The following is a 19,607-nucleotide window of genomic DNA, read 5'->3' on the forward strand; positions in this document are numbered from 1 at the left end:
CTCTTCTCCAAGGTAATACTATTACTATTATCAAAAATGAATGACAAAGAAAGAATTCTCAAGACGGCCAGGGAAAAGATGAAGGTAGCCTATAAAATTAGTCCTGTTATTCTATAGTCGTATTTTCCCCTCCAGCAGAAACCCAAAAGCTAGGAGACAGTAGAAACAAATATTTAAAGTATTAAAAGACAACAATTACTAGCCAAGAATAATATATCCAGCAAAGTTATCCATTAGACATGAAAGAGAAACAAAGGCTGTCCCAGACATGGAGAGGCTGAGGGAATTTGCTGCCCTGAAACCTTCATTACAAGCAGGACTGGAGACGGTTATTCTACCTGAAGCACCAAGACAAAGGGTACAAAATCCTCAGTGAGATGACTAACAGACAGAAGCAGGACACTGCAATCTGTTTTTAATGGTTCTGCAATCAGAATAGGCCATTATACACAGAAAGAAGAACACAGGAGCTACTGCAATTTGGAAATAAACTCACAGCATAACTAGGAATAATTTATGACAACAGACACATGAAAGGGATGGGTGTGGAGGTCCAAGCTGGCAAAGGGAAATGGAGATCAGATGCATTTGGAAGGAAAAAGGACCACTGTGTATAGGAAACTTTCTTGTGCATAAACCTAATGGCCGCCACACACACACACACACACACACAGAGGCATAACATTAAAAAAGAGGAAACAGAGGAAAAAGTCATTGAATATCACCAAACTAAAACAACATACAGAAACACAAGGGAAGAGAAACGGACAGAGTTACCAGAAAACAAAAGATAAAATGACTATAGGAAATCTTCGTGTATCCATAATCACCCCACTTATAACTGAATGGAACGCACCAGGAAAAAGGCAAAGAGTAACAGAGCGGATCATGACATGAAACCTGACCACACGCTTCCCTCCACAGATGTGTCTCAGCCTCAAGGACAAACACGGACTCCAAGTAAAAGGGTGGGAAATGATTCCTCAAGCAAATGTCACCCAGAGAATGTCACACCCAAGTGGGTGTGTCTGTACTGATGCCTGACAAAACAGGTTTCAAGATCAAAAATGTAACTAGAGACAAAGATGGACATTTTATAATCATAAAAGGACAATACATCAGGAAGATATATGCACACAATCAGGAAGCATCAACATACAACAGAACTATAGGGAGAAACTGACAAAACCCGGTTATAATGAGGTACCTAAATAGCCACCGGAAGGTTATAAATAGATCGTCCAAACAGAACAATCATTAAAGAAATAACCTTAAAAATTAGACACAATGAAGATAATCAACATTTACAGAGCCTTTCATCTCAGAAATCCAAGTTATATATTCTTCTCTAGTGCACATGGAATATTTTCAAGGACAGACCATATGTTGGGACACAAAACTAGCCTCAAAAATTTCAGACGACTGAAATTATACAAAGCATATTCTCTGATCACAATGCTCTGAAACTGGAAGTCAACTGCAAAAAGAAAAAAAGTGGGAGAAAAAGAACCCACAACTATGGGAAAATGAATCAAAATGCTACTAAGGAATGATTGGGTCAAAGAAGAAGTAAAAGGAGAGACCAAAACATACATTTAGACCAATGTGAATGACAATATGACATATATATACTTCCAGAATACAGCAAAAGCAGTAATAAGAGGAAGTTTACATCATTACAGGCCTATCTCAAGAAATTAACAACCCAACTTTACATCTTAAAGAACTAGGTAAGAAAAAAATGCAGACCAAACTAAGTAGAAGAAAGGAAATAATAAAAAATTCACAGCAAAATTAAATAAAATAGAAAACAAAACTAGAATAAAACATTAATGCAACGAAGAGCTGGTCCCTTGCCAAGATTAATAAACTCGACAAACCTATGGCTAGACCTACTAAGGGAAAAAGAGAAAAGAAAAAATATAAATAAAATCAGAAATAAAAGAGGAGAAATTATGATGGGAACCACAGAAATACAAACAATCATACAAGAATACTATGAAAGACTGTATGCCACAAACTCAATAACCTAGAACAAATGGACAAGTTCTTAGGAATGCACACCTTCCCAGAGTGAATCACAAGGAACTGGGAAATCTAAATAGATCAATAAACACATTGAAAGGAAATTGACAAATCATCAAAAACCTCCCAAAAGGTAAAGGTTCAGGACCAGATGTCTTTACTTGTGAATTCTACCAAACATTTAAAGATTTAATATCTATCTTTCTCAAACTATTCCAAAAATTATAAAAAGAGGCAATACTTCCTAACATATTTTCTGAGGTCAATATTACCCTTAAACGAAAACCTGGCAAGAATACACACACACACACACACACACACACACAATCTACAGACCAATACCTCTAATGAAAAGCTGATACAAAAGCCCTAAACCAAGTACTAGCAAATTGCATACAACACTCCATTAAAAATGTAATACAGCATGATCACGTGAGGCTTATTTCAGGGGCACACAAATGGTTTAACATATGAGACTTGATTGATGTGATACATTACATTAACAACATAAAGGATAAAAACCATATGACCATAACAATAGAGGCATAGAAAGCATTTGATAAGATACAACATCTACTCATTATTAAAACAGGCAAGAAAACGATTATAGAAGAAAAGTACCTCAACATATGGAAGGCCATATATGACAAGCCCTTGGCTAACATTACACTCAGTGCTGAAAAACTGAAAGCTTTTCCTCTAAGATCAGAAACAAGAAGAGAATGTCCAATCTTACCACTGATATTTACTATTGTACTGGAAATCCTAGCCAAAGCAATCAGGCAAGAGAAAGAAATACAAGGCACCCAAATTGGGAATGAAGAAGTACAATTGTCACTTTTTGCAAACAATATAATTCTTTCCATTAAAAACACTACTAAACACAACACTAACAATCTACTAGAAAAAATAGATACAGTAAAGTTGCAGGATGCAAAATCAGTGTAAAAAAATACATTTCATTCCTGTATACTAACACTGGAATTTCAGAAAAGGAAATTAAAAAAAAGTTCATTTGCCATTGAAGTAAAAAATAAAATAAAATACCTAGAATAATCATTATAGGATGTGAGGGACCTATACAGTGAAAACTATAAGACATTATTAAAAGAAATTGAAAGAGATATAAAGAAATGGAAAGATATTTTGTTTGTGGATTGGAAGAATCAACATAGTTAAAATGGCCACTTTATCTGAGCAACATACAAATTTAATGCAATCCCCATCAAAATTTTAATGGAATTTTTTAAAGAAATAGAGCAAAAACATCATCAGATTTGTATGAAACCACAAAAGACCCTGAGTAGACAAAGCAAACCTAAGAAAGAACAAAGCTGGAGCTGTCACACTACCTAACTTCAAATTATACCACAAAGCAACAATAATCAAAACGGCATGGTACTGGCCTGAAAACAGACAAAAAGAACAATGGAACAGAATTGAGAGTCCAGAAATAAACCAGCATATATATGGGCAAATAATTTTCAACAAAGGAGCCAAAACATACACTAGAGAAAATAAAGCCTTCTTAATAAATAGTGCTGTGAAAATGAGAATGAAACTAGACTGCTACTAGTCACCATTCACAAAAAATAACTCAAAATTGACCAAAGACCGTGATATAAGATCAGAAACAATAAATTCCATGAAGGTAACCATAAGTGCTATACTTATGGACCCTAGTGTTAGAGAGGACTTTATGAATTCGACCTCACAGGCAAGAGAAGTAGAAGTAAAAATACATGAACGGGACTGTATCAAACTAAAAAGCTTCTGTACAGAGAAAGAGAACCATCAACAAAACAAAAGGGCAACCAACCAATGGGAGAACATATTTGCAAACTACACCTCTAATCAGGGGTTACTATCCCAAATGTAGAAGGGGTGCAAGCAACTCAGCAACATCAGCAACAGAGCAAACACTCCAATTACAAAGGGGATGTGAACAGACACTTCTTCTAAGAAGACATAAAAGTTGCCATCAAATATAGAAAAACATTCTCAACTTCGCTAGCTATTAGGGAAGTGCAAATGAAAACTACAAGGAGAGACCACCTCACACCTGTTAGGACGGCTGTTATCAATAAGGCAGGCAATAACAAGTGTTGGAGAGGTTGTGTAGAAAAAGTAACTCTCGCTCACCACTGGTGGGAATGTAAACTGGTAACAGCCAGTATGGAAAAAATGGTATGGGGGTTTCTAAAAAGAAAAATAGCAATAGAATGACCATATGATGCATCAATCTCTCTTCTGGGCAATTATCAGAAAAAAGTTGAAAACATTTACTTGTAAAGACATATGTGCCTCTGTATGCATTGCAGTATTATTCACGGTGGCCTAGACATGGCGACAACCAAGGTGACCCCCGACAGAGGACCGGATTCATGAGATACGGTGCACACATACGGTGGAACACAACTCAGACCTAAGAAAAGATGAAACACTGCCATTTGTGACCACGTGGATGGATCGTGAGAATATCCTGCTACGTGAAAGAAGTCAGACGAAAAGGCTAAGAACCATGCCATTTCTCTCATAGGTGGAATGTACAACTGACAGTGACAAATGAGCAAACAAAATAAACACTCCAACAAAAAGTCGTAGACACAGACGATGGCTTGGCAGTCACCCGGGGGAAGGGGGAGGGGGAGGTTGCAGAGAGGAAAGGGGCCAAATGCATGACGTCAGAAGAAGGCCCGCCTTCGGGAGGCGAGCACCCAGCGCGATGCGCTGACACAGACGACGTGTTATAGAACTCGACAGCGCCCTCCGCGCTGTCACTAATCAATGTCGCCCCAGCACATCGAATACAAACATTTAAAGGAGTTAGATCTAGCAATAATGTAATTAAAGATACGGAAAAAGAGCAGACATTATATTGCACTAAAAGTATTTTTAAGTGAAAAAAAAAAAAAGGCAGCGGACGTAGTGAGGACTCCAGGGACCGGGCAAAAATGCGCTCGGAGCTCCAGGTGAGCCGAACGTGCTCCCAGGGTTGTCTCCGGCGCGGCGCGCCTGTCCCCTCTGTAAGACGGGGCCGCACAGGCTGTCCTGTCCCCTCGGGGCTGCTCCCGAAGGCAAGGCGGGCTGCTTCTGAGGGCTTCAGCAAGGGTGAAGTGGTCAGCCAGAGAGGAGTTATCACGATAGGTGCCTGAGCACAGAGGAGCAGCAGAAGTTGTCGACAAAGGCAAGTTTTTTTAAAAGATTTTATTTATTTATTTTTAGAGAGGGAAGGGAGGGAGAAAGAGAGAGAGAGAGAAACATCAATGTGTGGTTGCTGGGGGCTGTGGCCTGCAACCCAGGCATGTACCCTGACTGGGAATCAAACCTGCGATGCTTTGGTTCGCAGCCCGCGCTCAATCCACTGAGCTACACCAGCCAGGGCGACAAATGCAAATTATTAATGTATGTAAAGCTCCCGGGGCCTTGTTACCCGCCGCGGATACCCTCTGCAGACAGGTGATGTCTGCTCCTGCCCCTGGGACAGCCTGTGCTTAATGCGAGGCAGCAGCCACGGCCGCATTCAAAGCACAACATCAGCGTAAAACTCCCCGCGAACGCCATGGAGAGAAACGAATGCAACATTGTGTGCGGGAAGCACTCAACGTCCCTGAGCCTGGGCGATGCCCTTTGCAGCGCCACAGGCCTGTGTGCTGCTCAGAGGATCGCTGTCATTCAGCTCCAGTGGTTTACTATTTTGACTCAGAACATGGTAGTAGGAAAACGTCTCCCGCACGGGTCCTCTGGCAAACTTCCTGCAGATTGCACAAAGTGGTGGAGCAAAGCGGGGGGAGGGGCTGCGACCACCCCACCCTCTCCCTGCAACCAGTGGCCCCTAGCCCTGGGCTCTGAGTCCTCTGTGTCCCGGAGGTTACCTGGGGGAACATGTTTGGGGAATGGCTAAGCAGAGTAGCTGGGCTAGATTCGACCCATGGGATCATCCCATGTTCTGTGCTCTATAGTGTGAGCAAAGCACACACAGGAAGTTCACATCGTTACACCGTTTATTGCCTCTCTCCTTAACCCTTGTATGTGTAATGACTTTACCCTCTCTGCCCGTGTATGTGCTCCGATCGTAGGTAGAACGTCTTGCTGCACCGGCATCATGCAGGCTCCTTCGTGGGTGTGGATCTGACTTACCCACTGGAGAACCTGTGAGGTGTGGACTACACACCGGCTGTGTCCACTTCCTAGGATCTCCTCACTTCCTCCTCACACGCTGTCACTCACCTCTAAGGACCTGACGCTGGAGAAAAAGTGTTCTCCGTGAAATCCCGCGCTGTCATCTGCCCCCACATTGTCATGGTCATTCTGTAGTCTACACTGCCTACGATGTCACCGGGGCCCCTCAGCGCTGGGCAGTGCACAGCCCGCACGAATGTTACCTGTGACTCTGAGTGCAGGAAGGAAGGAGAGGAAGTCACAGAAGTCTCGGTGAGATGGAGGAAAGTGTCACTGCGGACAGGGGCAGAGTAGTCAGGGCGAGCCACTTCGAGGTTTGGAGATACTGACGTCAATTTTGATGACTGAGGTTTAGAAAGTAATAAAACATCAGACAGGAATGTCCAGTATGCTGAAGAGAGGCGCGGCCACAATCTCAGGATGAGAGTGAAAAATTCGGGGCACATCTGCATTAGGAATTGTTTAAAGCAAAGGGAGCAGACAAAGAACCACCGAGGAAGAATAAAGACCATGACATTACAGACCAAGAAAGAACCTTGATGAGCCTTGATGAGCGTTACACTGTGGAGGGAGTAACAAGATTTGAAGGTGAGGACTTCTGCATAAAGTTGTCTTGCCAGGCACCAGCTTTGCCCAATATTCCTATTTTTTTTCCCAGAACCTAAATTGCCTACTGCATTTCTGCAAGTTCCATCCCTTTGTGGAACTCTTACCATTGGCAGTTTTAAAACCCCACACTGAGAGGTGAACTCATTGGTGTCATTCTAAACACGTCTTTTGGCATCTGTGGTTCTCTAGTGCGTGCATCTGATGAGATTGTTTTATCTGTTAATATGAGAGGAGCGCTCTGAGAGTTTATTAGCAACTAAGATGGTTTCTTTCTGAAATCTGCCCTATGATACCCCAATTTTAAATAATGCCCTTTAGTCTGGTGCTCAAGGATAGTAAATAAATACACGATTGCCATCTTCACAAGTCGAGGTTGTAGGTCCTCCTTACGTTTCTTCATTCCTGATGAAGGCTTATCTCAATAATTGTTCTAGAACAGCTTTTATCATCTCTGTGTTCATCTTAGATACACACACACACATAACTTCCTTTATTATTATAATAAAATGGACACTATCACTCACAGGTGTATGCATCTGAAATATTTGATGCTCTCTGTAATGAACCATTAATCACCACTGATGTTGCATAACAGACTTCATTCCATCTTTCTGCTGGAAGCGTAACTCCCCTCTCAAGGACAAGACTCTCAGATCCCTTTCCCTTCACCCGCGTTGCGGAAAGCAAAGACGCTATATCATTCAAGTCTTGTCTTGATGTCTGGCTCCCCTCGTTTACCGGTTGCCTGGAGTCACTAAAAGTCTATGAAACTCAGCCTCCCGCTTGGGGAGCTGTGCACAGATCCAAGGAGAAAATGTGTATAAGCTGCCAAGAACATGTACTGTACTTAATTGATGGCTGGCTATTATTACACTTTTGGTTGTTTAATCTCTGAATTTATTATACACGATAATACTCATCTTAACATTAGGAACAGTATGTCCAGTGACGAGGAATGAAAAGTGCTCCTTGATGGTGTCAGAGACTTGGTAGGTGACGTTCCAAAGGTGACTCCCTAAGACGCCTGTCTCCTGGGTCATCATCAAATTCGAATCTCGGTGCTGCTGGCATTTTGCAGTCGTGATGAAAGTCCCGGTCACCTGACCTTAAATGTGGCCATTCGTCATCGTGTGACTGATTTACCACACGTAACCTTTATTTTTGTTTACTGAGTTTTTATTGGTGAGAGAACAGAAAGGAGAGAAAGAAACATTAATTTTGTTATTCCACTAATTCATCTTATTTGTGCATTTTGGGTTGACTCTAATAATCTTCCATGACCGGGGATCAAACATACAATCTTGGGACACTGGAACGATGCTCCAACCAACTGAGCCACCCAGTCAGGGTGGACCACATGGCCTTTAAAAAGCAGAAGAGGAAGGCACATGGGAAGTCAGGGAGATCCGCAGAATGAGAAGGATTTGATACATGGCAGCTGGCTTGGGAGACTGAGGCAAAAGTTAAAGATGGAGTAAGCCAGGAAGCCAGAATGAGGGCAGCTTTCTAGAAGCTGGTCAGCAAACTCCTGGCCAACAGCAAGCTACAAGTGGGGACCTCAGTCTTACCACCACAGGAAACTGGCTTTTCCCAGCCAGTTTGGTTCTTCCTCATCCCCCCAGAGAGGAGCTCAGACTTGTCAAAATCCTCATTCTGCCTGATGAGACCCTGTTCCGAGGACTGAGGACCCCTGGGTTTTGAACGGCAGAGCTGGGAGCTGTTTTAAAGCCATTACTGTTTGGTAATTTGTTCAGTGGCGATAGAATACAAACAGAAGCAGTTCTCTTTGGTTCTGTGGCTTTTCCTGGTGTTGCTCCCAGCTGGCTGTAAGGGCTCAGCAGTTGTCTATCCACGGAACATTAAAATACTTCCTAAAGTCCTGTACTTGACTTTTAGAAAAAAGATGTTTAAGATACGAGAGATTATTTGTCAAGGATCCTACTGATGAAAAGAGAAAGAAGAGAAAAATTCAAAGAAATGCATTTCTACATCATTATCTGGGGGTCACTCCTGCTGGTTTCCGCTGGGTTTTTATTCTGTAGCCAGTTCATAGGGAACTTGATGTAATTTTGACGTGCCTTACATTCTCTAACATGTTTAAATTATATGCAAGTAAAGTTTAAATTCTATAGTATTTCTAAGATATAGAGTTATTGATCCTATTGCTATCACGTTGATATCAAAACAAATGTCCAATTCCCTTTTCCATTTCTATTAATTTTGTACATTATAAGCATCTGGATCATATTCAGATCATTTAAGCAAGGGTTAGACGGCTCTTGTAAAGGCAGCTTAGCACAGTGATGAAGACAGGAAATTCTTGTATTCGAAGCTCGTTCTACCCGGTAGCTGCAGGCTTGGGCGGGTTACCTCTCCTCCCTGTTTCCCGGGACCCTCCTCCAGGGAAAGGGGCACGTCACGTGCCTACATCTGAGGTTGTGGGGAATAAGCGAGTTAATACGTGCAAAGTATTTAGAGCAGTCCCTGACACCATAAGCCTTACACACATACCTGATGGTATCATTTAATTTTGCATGTTTATATTCGAAAGTTAAATATTGGCTTGAGGTAGAGCCTCAGCGATGTCACGTGCCCCTTCGGTTGCGGGCAGTGAAACAGCGCTCCTACCCTCTGATGGTAACGCAGTTGCTTCCAATGAGCTCTTTTTAATATTCGGGTGCGTGTTTCCACCCCGCCCCCCATTCCAAGGAACCTTTTATGTAAATCAAACTCCTTTCTTTTAGTACAAGGATATTAGTTTTTCCATAAAATTAAAAATACAATGGGGAATTCAAGGTCCACATGCATGACCCGGGAGTCTAGAAGGCAGCTAGCTACTGTTCTCTGAAGACGGATAGCACTTCCAGCGCCCACTCACGAGTGTTGTCTAAATCATTTCCGAAATGTGCAGCTGAGTCTCATTTGGAGGTTAGACCACGGGACTGGAACATGTAGTCTGACTTTGAATTCGCTCTGCTAGGACTGAAAGGCTAATGCAGCAGCGCCACCTAGCTGTCGGGATACACTGTGCAGCTTGTTTATCCTCGGAGCGAATTACGCTGCTCAGACACGTAGGAATATAAACTTCAATGTCTGTTACTCATCCCTGTGTTATCTTAACAAATATGCATCTTCAGCAATGACACTAGGTACATATTTGCCATGTTTGTCTTTTTTGTACAAGAAGGTGACACACTGCAATATTAATTTTCAATACTTTTCTCTAATTTGCTGGATCTGACTTATTTAACAACTCTGCCACATGAAACATATTAGTTACATATTACTGTCTGCCCCAGAGTTTCAAGCTTTACAAAGTAGATCACACGTTTTCTCTTAAAATTAAAACAGTATATGGGCTACCCCGCAGGTGACAAAGGCATTTTATTACACATGAGTTAAAAGTAACCATTTAATTCTGTAATAAGGTACGCACACGGTTAATGGCCTCCCTTTTTCACGCAGCCTGAGGAATGTCCAGAGGTAAGGCTAGGGCCCATATTTTTAGATGAGCATGCAATTGGTACAGAGTAAGACTATGCTTGACCTTGAACAGTATGTAGCATCCTGGGCCCCCTTAGGAGTAGGGTGAGCCAGCTTCTCAGCCTCCCTGCATCTATTGTAAGTCGGCAGTCCACTGGCTTTGGCTAGTGGTTCCTGGAAAGATGGTGGGGAAGAAGGCAGGGGCCGCGGGATGCTTTCAGCCACTCTTTCTTCCTTCTGATAAAGCGCGGTCACGCTCAGACTAAGGAAAGATAATGTCTTTCCGTTCTTGTTTCCTTTCTCTCTCTTTTATTTTCTACTGAAGCCTTTTGCTTACCGAAAATAAAGCCACTTCTGAGCCTTTAACATTTCCCTTCTTACCAGAAATGCAAATTAAAGACTCAGAAAAAAAGTAAAAATCACAAAAGCCACTTTAAACACAGGATAACACTTTAAAAATCCTGTTTCTTAACCAATAGTGTATTGGTGGTATGAAAATAATTGAAGCAATAGAAAACCTTTTAAGTTTCTAAGAAATCTGAGTGTTTTCTCTGAAAACAAAATGCTAAAAACATAGGTCCCCAAGCTACTAAACACTGTCCACAGTTTAACAGAGTAATTGACAAACTCCATGTCGATTTAAAGTCCATCTTGAGTCAAACTTTGCTGTCCACTCCCAGGTTTCCCATAGCCATCGGCTTGATCCAACGCTACAGATGAGAGAGGGAGGCTGTCACGTGAGGAGAAACCCACCAAACCGGGTTCAGAATGTCACTGCACCCTCTCGCAGGAGGCCTCCCCCTCCTGGGGAGCAGGGCAGGAGAAGCTGCTGAAACGGAAGACCCTGCTCTACCGCCTGCAATCTCCTGTAACACATTTGCACGGACCAGCTAGCTACTCCCATGCAGCACGGCGACATGTAGAGAGTGAAGTCCTCACTGAGAGATATGTGCGAATGGAAAGAAATCCAGGCAACGGTGTTGTCAAAGTACCTGGTCCTTATTTTTCCTCTGGGGGAGTGTTGGAGTGTTTGGCATTAGCGTCGTCTGGGGCGGAGACGGCTAACGGACCCTCAAACCGGTTTCCGCTCCTGTCTGAACACACAGCCTGGACTGTAGCATTCCTTTCTCTCTCCTTTGTGAGAAGGTGCCACTGGGCTGAAGAAGTGCATGGAACTACAGACCTGGCCCGTGTGTGGTGTGTGTGTTGTGTGTGTGTGTGTCACTGCCTGTTGAGATGCCATAAGCAAGAGAGACCTTGAACCTCAAGTGTTGAATACGGCTGAATGGCAGGAAGGTTGGAAAGATAGAGAGCCACGTTACAGAGTGGCAAATGCATGATAAATCTCCGGCCTGTGGTACTGGGAAGGCAGATTAAAGCTAGCTCTGGGTGAAATAACAGGGGGAAAAGTCAGAATGGTAGGTATGCTGGCATACTTTCCGGTTTTAGCAAAGCATTTTAAGGAAAGGGTGAGTTGAGGCATGGATTCTAAGCAGAAGGGTAACACACAGGAGAGAGTAGAAACAACTTTAGGGATTTAGGAATCAGAAGAGTTGACCGTTTGAGACCTCAGATAGTAAGAGGTAGGATGAAAGAGCCTTTGAAAGACAAAGGCCATTAAAACCCTGACAGGGGCACCGGTCACATTAAGGGTGGGGACTTCCATGGAGTCTTTTTTTCATCTGCAGTGGCCTCAGCTGGCTTCCAAATGAGGGGTATATGTGGGAGAGAGAGAGAGAGACAGAGATGGATGAGGGATTGAGAGGCAAAAGAAGAAATCAATCGTAAGAATTATTGTCTGAGAAAGAACTTTTGTTTGTTACTGACACGTAGAATACTAGGAAGCAAATAGGAAAGTCTACTAAGTTTCTAAGGTGATGAACCCAAGCCGGGGCTAAAATACCTTTGACTCTTTGAAGGTTCATTCCATCCTCAGGCCCTTTAAACCTGCGAAGAGGGCACGCCGTCCAGCAGGCACGTTCGTGGGGAATAAACACAAGACGGAACACCAGTGGTCACAGAGAACAATGCACCAGACGCCTCCTCTCGAAGCGCCGGGCTGGCAGTCTAGGGAGGGGCTCCCTGCCACCGGGGTTAGAACACTGCCCAGGGCCACTCTGACGGCACCGTTAACCCATGCTCACCTCCCCATTGTACGGACTATGTTGAAGAGGGGCAGATGATGTCTTTTTCATCCATCGGTCTCTGAACAACATGGTCGATTTAAGGACGGTTGCAGTTGGGGCCTGGAGAGGCAGGAGGGCGCAGAGGCGGGTGGAGGAGGGCACACAAGTCACCAGCGGTCGGGAAGTCTGCGGCCTTGGCGGGTCAGAGGGGGCTATGACCCTGCTCAGCTCCCGCAGGGTGGTGCCCGGTTGATATGATGTGGCCAGCTCCCTCTTTCTTTATTATTTTCTAATTTTAAAGAAGACAGAGAGAGCTGGATTTTTTATATAATGTTGGAACAAAATGTGAAAAGGAATTTCCGGCTCACAGAAATATTACAGAGTTGAGTTTGACCTGCGGGCTACTCATTTGCAACTCATCTGCTACTCGTCTTTGACAACTTTTTTTCTTGTTTTTGCTCTTTTACTTACTCCTTTCATTGGGTTGTGCGTGGACCCTTAGTGCGAGGTTCCTGCCCTCTGAACAACATTTTAGACACGCACGTTTTGAAGACTAATTAAACAGACGCTGCCGAAATAAGACGATCATGAATAACTGATCATTTTACAGCGAAGGCCTTGAAGGAATGCCCCTGAATTTTTTCGGCGATATAAATTCTAAATACAAATCCCATAAGTATAGCCTTCTTAATTCACAGGGGCCCCATGTCCCATGGTGTCAAGGGGAAGACACATTACCTTTTAGAAACAAGAACAACAAGAATATCGCGTAAAACCCAAAAAAAAATTAAAAATCGACAGAACACAGACGTTTGAGACGAGAGAGATCTGAGTGTGTGAGAAGGGGAAATACTCAGTTCTCACCTGCTCGCTCTGGGTGAGCACCACCAGCCAAATGGGGGCAAGTCTGCTCAGAGGATTCTTCGGGCTCTCGTTGTGAAAAGGAACTTGTTAATAAAGCACTGATTCACATGTGAAGTACATTTTAAACCTATAATGATCTGAGTTTATAATTTTGGCATCTAATGGCATGGCCTCACTGGTGAGAATGGGTTAATGAGTAGTTTTTGAAAGAGACATACAGGAAGTCGTGGACTTTGACAAAACAGAAATGTTAAGATGGAAAAAATGAAATCACCGAGCAAGATCAGCAGCGTGATGTGCATTTATGTCAAGAACGGAAGTAATGGAATACATTCAGACTGACTGTTTTTCAAATCCCTATTGCACACCCTGTCATTCTGGTTTAAACGAATGTGAATTTTTCTACAAAATGACAATCTATTGATAAGAAAATACAGCACAAAACACACACAGCAAGAGCAGTAAGTCAATTCTCTCTACTTGATATTCTCACATTTTATTTTTTGCTTTCCTTCACAAGCAAAACAAAATGAAAAAATCATTGAAATTGCATCTTTATCAGCGAGAGTGTAGAAATATCGGCAAATGAAATCCACAGCAACTATGATGGTTTATTTACTGTTTTTGCTCAATTGATGGCTTTTTCTAAGTTAGTTATTTTGGCCAGAATTCTTGCAGAGAATAGATAAAATTAAGTTCTCGTTTGCCTGTCAATACATGTTCTATCTGAAGCTATGTCGAAATTCCTACTTCCCATCATTTGTGAAGATGCAACCTATGTATTTGGAAAGTATCATTTGTATGATTTCTGTAAAGCAGAAAATCATAGTAAGTAGAATGAAATAAACATTATTCTAAATTCCTGAATATATCGTCAGTGCAGAGCCCTGACACATGAACAGAAAACTTTAAATCTAGTCTAACACAACTGACCCCCGGGTCTTTTACCTGATTGGCCCCGCCTCTGCCTCCAGGGTCCCACAAATCTGTTTTCACCGTAAGAGTGGAAATCCACACCAGCCACCCCGTGCTTCCATCTCCAACGGGAAAACAAACCTTGGAGAGCTAAGCATGTGGCCAGCTGCCAGCAGGAAAGAGGCGACCAATATGAATAGGAAAGCGTTACGAAGGAAGACACTGGGATGGATACTTCGTAGACTAGACAGGAAATTCTAACTTTTCACTGATGGCTCCTTCTTGATCTCCCCAGTGGTCACTTTTCTCTGCCCCTGAGTACTGGAGTTCCTATCCTCTGCACCGTAGTAGATTTTACCCAGTCCCTCGGGCATCGAGTGGCACCAAAACTCTCAGGGTGTCATTCTAGCTTCACTTTGACCCTCCTTGGAAACGCAGATGCGTGTATCTGTTTATCACCGCACTGCATTTGCACTTGATAGCTAGTGCATTTCAACATTTCTCCCACCACACCCACACCCCAGCCTACTTGCCCTAAACAGTTCTCATATCCGTAAATTCCTTACACCGATGGCTCAATGCAAACTAGACGCCGTCTTCATCCTTCTGGGTCTGCCCCGCCTCCCTGCTTCCTCAGCCAGCGGAGCCTGGTCCCCAGACCCCGCCAGGGCAGCGTCTCCCGACCACCCACGTCTTAACCTTTGTCCCGTCTGCCTAGGGAGACCTTCCCTTTCACCCTCTCTAAAGGAGCCCCTCCCCCAGTCCCTGATTTTCACTGAACCACATTTGTTTATAACAATCACCACCCAAATCAGTGTTTGTTTCCATATCATGGCTACTTGCGGTTAGACAGTCTGAAAGGAGAAGGAGCAGACAAACCCAGGGCACAAGTGGAAGCTCCGTGAAGGGGTCAAGGCATCTCGATGTGGGGCCAGGAGGGAAAGTAACGCCCATGCACCGCTGGCCTGACAGTGACTACTGCTAACACACTCTTCATACGGAACAATGTTACTCCCTGAGAGGTCATCTACGTACACAAATATATATAACCATAAGCACATGCACAGATCTATGTGTGAACAGAATGTCTATTTAACATGTGGAATATATTGCAAGGCAGAATGTACACTGAATAACCTTGAACTTGAAAAAGTAACAGAAAGGGACACACTAGGAAGAAAGGATAATAATATGGGATTATTAATTAAAAGCATATGGCAAAAAAGTAGTTTTAAATATATTATTATTTTTAACATTTTTTAAAAGATTGTTTATATATTTTTCAGAGAGAGGGGAAGAAAGGGGAGAAAGAGAGGGAGAGAAACATCAAGGTGTGGTAGCCTCTCATGTGGTCCCCCACTAGGGACCTGGCCCGCAACCCAGGCATGTGTCCTGATGGAGAATCGAACCGGCTACCCCCCTGGTTCGCAGGCCACACTCAGTCCACTGAACCACACCAGCCAGGGCTAAATATATTACTATTTAAAAAAACCATAGTAACTAATAAGGGTAATCATATAAATATCCAATTTTGAGTGGTAGATGATGAAGATAAGCTGAATCCTCACCTGTTATAACTGAGAATAGGTAATAGTCTGAAATTGAAGTCAGGAAACAGAGGATTAAGAATATTTTCTAGAGTTTTGTAGGTAAACATAGAAATAGAACTGAGCTACTTCATAGAATTTGCCTCTGGAAAGTGGGATGGGGAATGGATGGGGCATATTTCCTCTGCTTTCTGACTTTTTTCTGTGCTATGGTATTTAATATGTGAACCTATTACTTTTATTTTCTATTTTGTTAATATTTTAAATTTATTTTTAGAGAGAGGGGAAGGGAGGGAGAAAGAGAAGGAGAAAAACAACAACGTGTGGTTGCCTCTTGCACACTCCCTACTGGGAACCTGGCCCACAACCCAGGCATGTGCCCTGGCTGGGAATCGAACCTGCAACCCCTTGGTTCACAGGCCCATGCTCAATCCACCGACCTACACCAGCCAGGGCTGATTTTTCTAATTAAACGGAAAAACCAGAAATTGCCCATGCTCCTTCCCTTTAGTCATACTCCTCAGTCAATTGTTCCTATAAAGCATCCTTTTCCTACATATCGTGTGCCCATTGTTTCACTTGTCCCACACACAGAAGCTTCTGGAGGTGCTCTGTCCTGTGTTTTCACGTCAGTCCGCTTGGCATAAAGGACGTCCTAGCCAGGTGCACTGTTGGTCCGAAAATGGTCTGGGCGGGCTCCGTTCTCACGGCCCTTCTGTGACTGCGCTTGCCAGTCACTGCCCTGGAGGGCGGGCGGCGGAGACGCACGGCCGAATGCTTCCCCTGCATCCATCACGTACCCGCTTGGGGCTGGGCTCTGCGGGACTAAGGGGAACCTCTTGCCCCTGCCCCTCTGGTCAGGCGGCCAAGCAGAGTGGGATTTACTGCCCGGCGCGAACCGGCCACCCGTCCCTTATCAGAAAGAACACGGGGAACCTGCGCCCCTCAGAGGGCGGGGCTGCGTCAGGACCCCCATCTGTGGCTCCCCCTGCTCACTGCCTTCACGTTCCAGGGTCCAACAGCCCGCACCACTTCTGTGCCTGTGTTTTTTGTTGTTGTTGTTGCTTCCTTTTTTTTTTTTTTTTTTTGCATTTTATAATGTGTAGCTTCCAAATGAGTGTCTAAAGATTGTAATAGGAGGCAGTCAGTGAAAAGGTATTAGCAAGATAGCATTTTCCGTACAGTGGGTTTTTCATTCTCTGCTCGAGGAAATTGTGTAAGGAAGGAGGTGTAGGTAAAGCCGGGGCAAAGCGTTCTACGGCTCTCCTGTTTCCGCCGCCACATCTGGCCACATGTCGAGAATGGAACTGTGTCTCGGGGCCCAGGAGACACGGGATCGGGACTCGAGCAGACCAGGACTCGCCTCCAATGAGGGGAACAAACTCGCTTCTCTCTTAGTCCATGTGTTTATTTGTGTTTATTTATTCTGTGAACATCCTCTCATAGCAACCCATTGTATTCAATTAGCGACTTTTTCTGATCAGACAGAAATGCCAGCCAGGCCGCGGGAGGCACCCAGAGGTGGGTGAGGCTGGAGTTCGTGATGTGTCCTGACCAGGCTGGGAACCAGAAGGTGCTGTCTGCCGTGAACTTGCTCAGCGGATGTGAAACTTGACCCCGGCTACAAGTCCTGTCACGGCTTGTCATCTCTCCCCTCTGCTGTTGTGGCATCTTCTGAACTCCAAAATTTCACAGACCCAGAAAAATGATGTTGGCAGACCACAGGGAAAATCCAAATAAATAATCAAACGCTCGGTATCTGTAGGTAAATATTATTCTTGTTTCCAAGATGCAGAAAGAGAATATAAAATGGCTTAAAAATAGCTGGCTTTTGTGTCTTTTTCTTCACTGTTAATTTGTTAGATGCCCTAATGGCCCAGGTGCATACTCCTATGATTTTAATGTGTAACGTTAAAATCTGCTATAACATGCATGTACTATATAGCATGTTACAGCGATTGCACCCCCACCCGCAGGTCCAGGGGAGGGCAGTAGTCAGTCACTCGGCTGAGGTGAGAATCGGTTGGATAAGGACTTAGAGCAACGGGAGGAGCCAGCTCTCAGGCGCCAGGCCTGCTGTTGGCGCCCACCCTCGAGTCTGAACGTGCTGGTGAAGTACCTATTCCCAAGGGAAATCTTACATCAGAAGATGCGAGAAACACTGAGGACATTTCAAAACTACAGTCATATTGAATAAACCCACTCTGCATGCAACAGTCATTCTGATGAAAATCACGGTCAGTCGTTACAAAATTAAGACACTTGTTTAACGGCTGCCATTCCCCGATGCTTTTCATTTTCAGAGCTTCTCTGACTCAGTTTCCCAGGCTGGCCGGACACCTCCATCCTGTTTCTGATGATGACAGAAGAGCATCTAACGAACAGCTTCATGTTGGATGTCCGAATAGCTCATCCGATGCCCATTATTACTTTTCTGAAAGAGTTTGCTGCTCTCATTTGTAGTTTTCACGCACCAGGAGGAGACTTCAGTGTTTACGTCCCCCCTTTGAAATTCTCTCCCAGTACACACCGGGAGAATGCTGGGAAGACTGTGAAGGGAGAATGTTGATTTTCAAATAAGGAATCTGAGGATAAGTGTGCCGTGACTCTGTCCTCACCGGGTCTGGGAAATCTGAAACACGCGTCACCCTGGGCACTGTGTATCTGTAATTATTGAGGAGCTCAAATGCAAAACCATGCCCACAAGCAACGTTTTGAATAAATCGTATGCAAGATGGTATGAATCTATTAAATATTCATATGCATATATAATTCTAATAACATTTTCCATAATAAGCTGTTTCTAAATTAATTTTAAAGAATTAAATAGGTTATGTTATCTCTACTCACCGGAGAATTAAAATGCTTTCTGCGGTAAACATTCGCATCTACGTTTTCACAGGGAAAAACTTCACGTGGAGTTTCTAGCAAAGTATAATAAAAATCTCTTTATGTTTTCCTATTCTATGATGAGATAAACTCAGAAATCTATAATAAGCTTGGTCTTAGAGTTCCTCCTCCCACCAAATTTTCATGACACTGCAGACTGTATGCAAGGAAGTAGCCGCTGTGTGTGCGCATCTTCACATAAGCACAAGGGAGACTGGGAAATCTGAGTCACAGACACCGTGGCTGTGGTCTCGCCTAGGTCCGTCCTGGAGGCTCCCCGTCTCTACGGAAGCACAGACCTGGAGAGCCATGGCCTCACGTGCAATGAGGACAGGTCAGTGTGCCTCTCAAACTGATGCCTAAACTTGCAACCGCACAGAAGTTTAAGGCAACCCAAATGCAACTTGTGTTAAGCAGTGGGGAGTGTCATTAATGAAATACGGTGGGAAATACTTGATGTTGTAAAGTTGCTTCTACATGTCACCTTAGCTAACATGTAAAGTCATTCCCAATGAATAAAGGGCCCACGATCACTTGCAAAATAGTCTAGAAAGGGAAAACAGCTAACTGGTTAGCATCGCTTAGCTCGCCAAGGGTTGTATTTATGAAAGTAACTAAGCTGATTTTATAGTTAGGTAAAGGCACTTATGTTTGACAAAAATAAAGTATTGTTTTTCCAAATTCCTTAACACAAATGGCCAAAACAGGAGTGTCAACATGTACTGAACATCCAAGTCACTATCTCTTCTCCCATTCCTTTCACCCCCAAGCACACTGGGTCAGACTCTCCGAAGACGAATCCAGGTGACCTTAACAAAACACACCTAATTCATAACCCGTCAGTTCCCCGGGCCCTTGAGAAGATTTGGGCCTCAAAGGACCAACCTCCAAAGCACGTTCACGCACACAGATCCTTCTCCGGGAACGTGGCAGGGGACCTCTGCACTCGTCTTTGGCCGCCTCTTAC

Source organism: Phyllostomus discolor, chromosome 11 (assembly GCF_004126475.2).
Source record: "Phyllostomus discolor isolate MPI-MPIP mPhyDis1 chromosome 11, mPhyDis1.pri.v3, whole genome shotgun sequence".
Lineage (NCBI taxonomy): Eukaryota > Metazoa > Chordata > Mammalia > Chiroptera > Phyllostomidae > Phyllostomus > Phyllostomus discolor.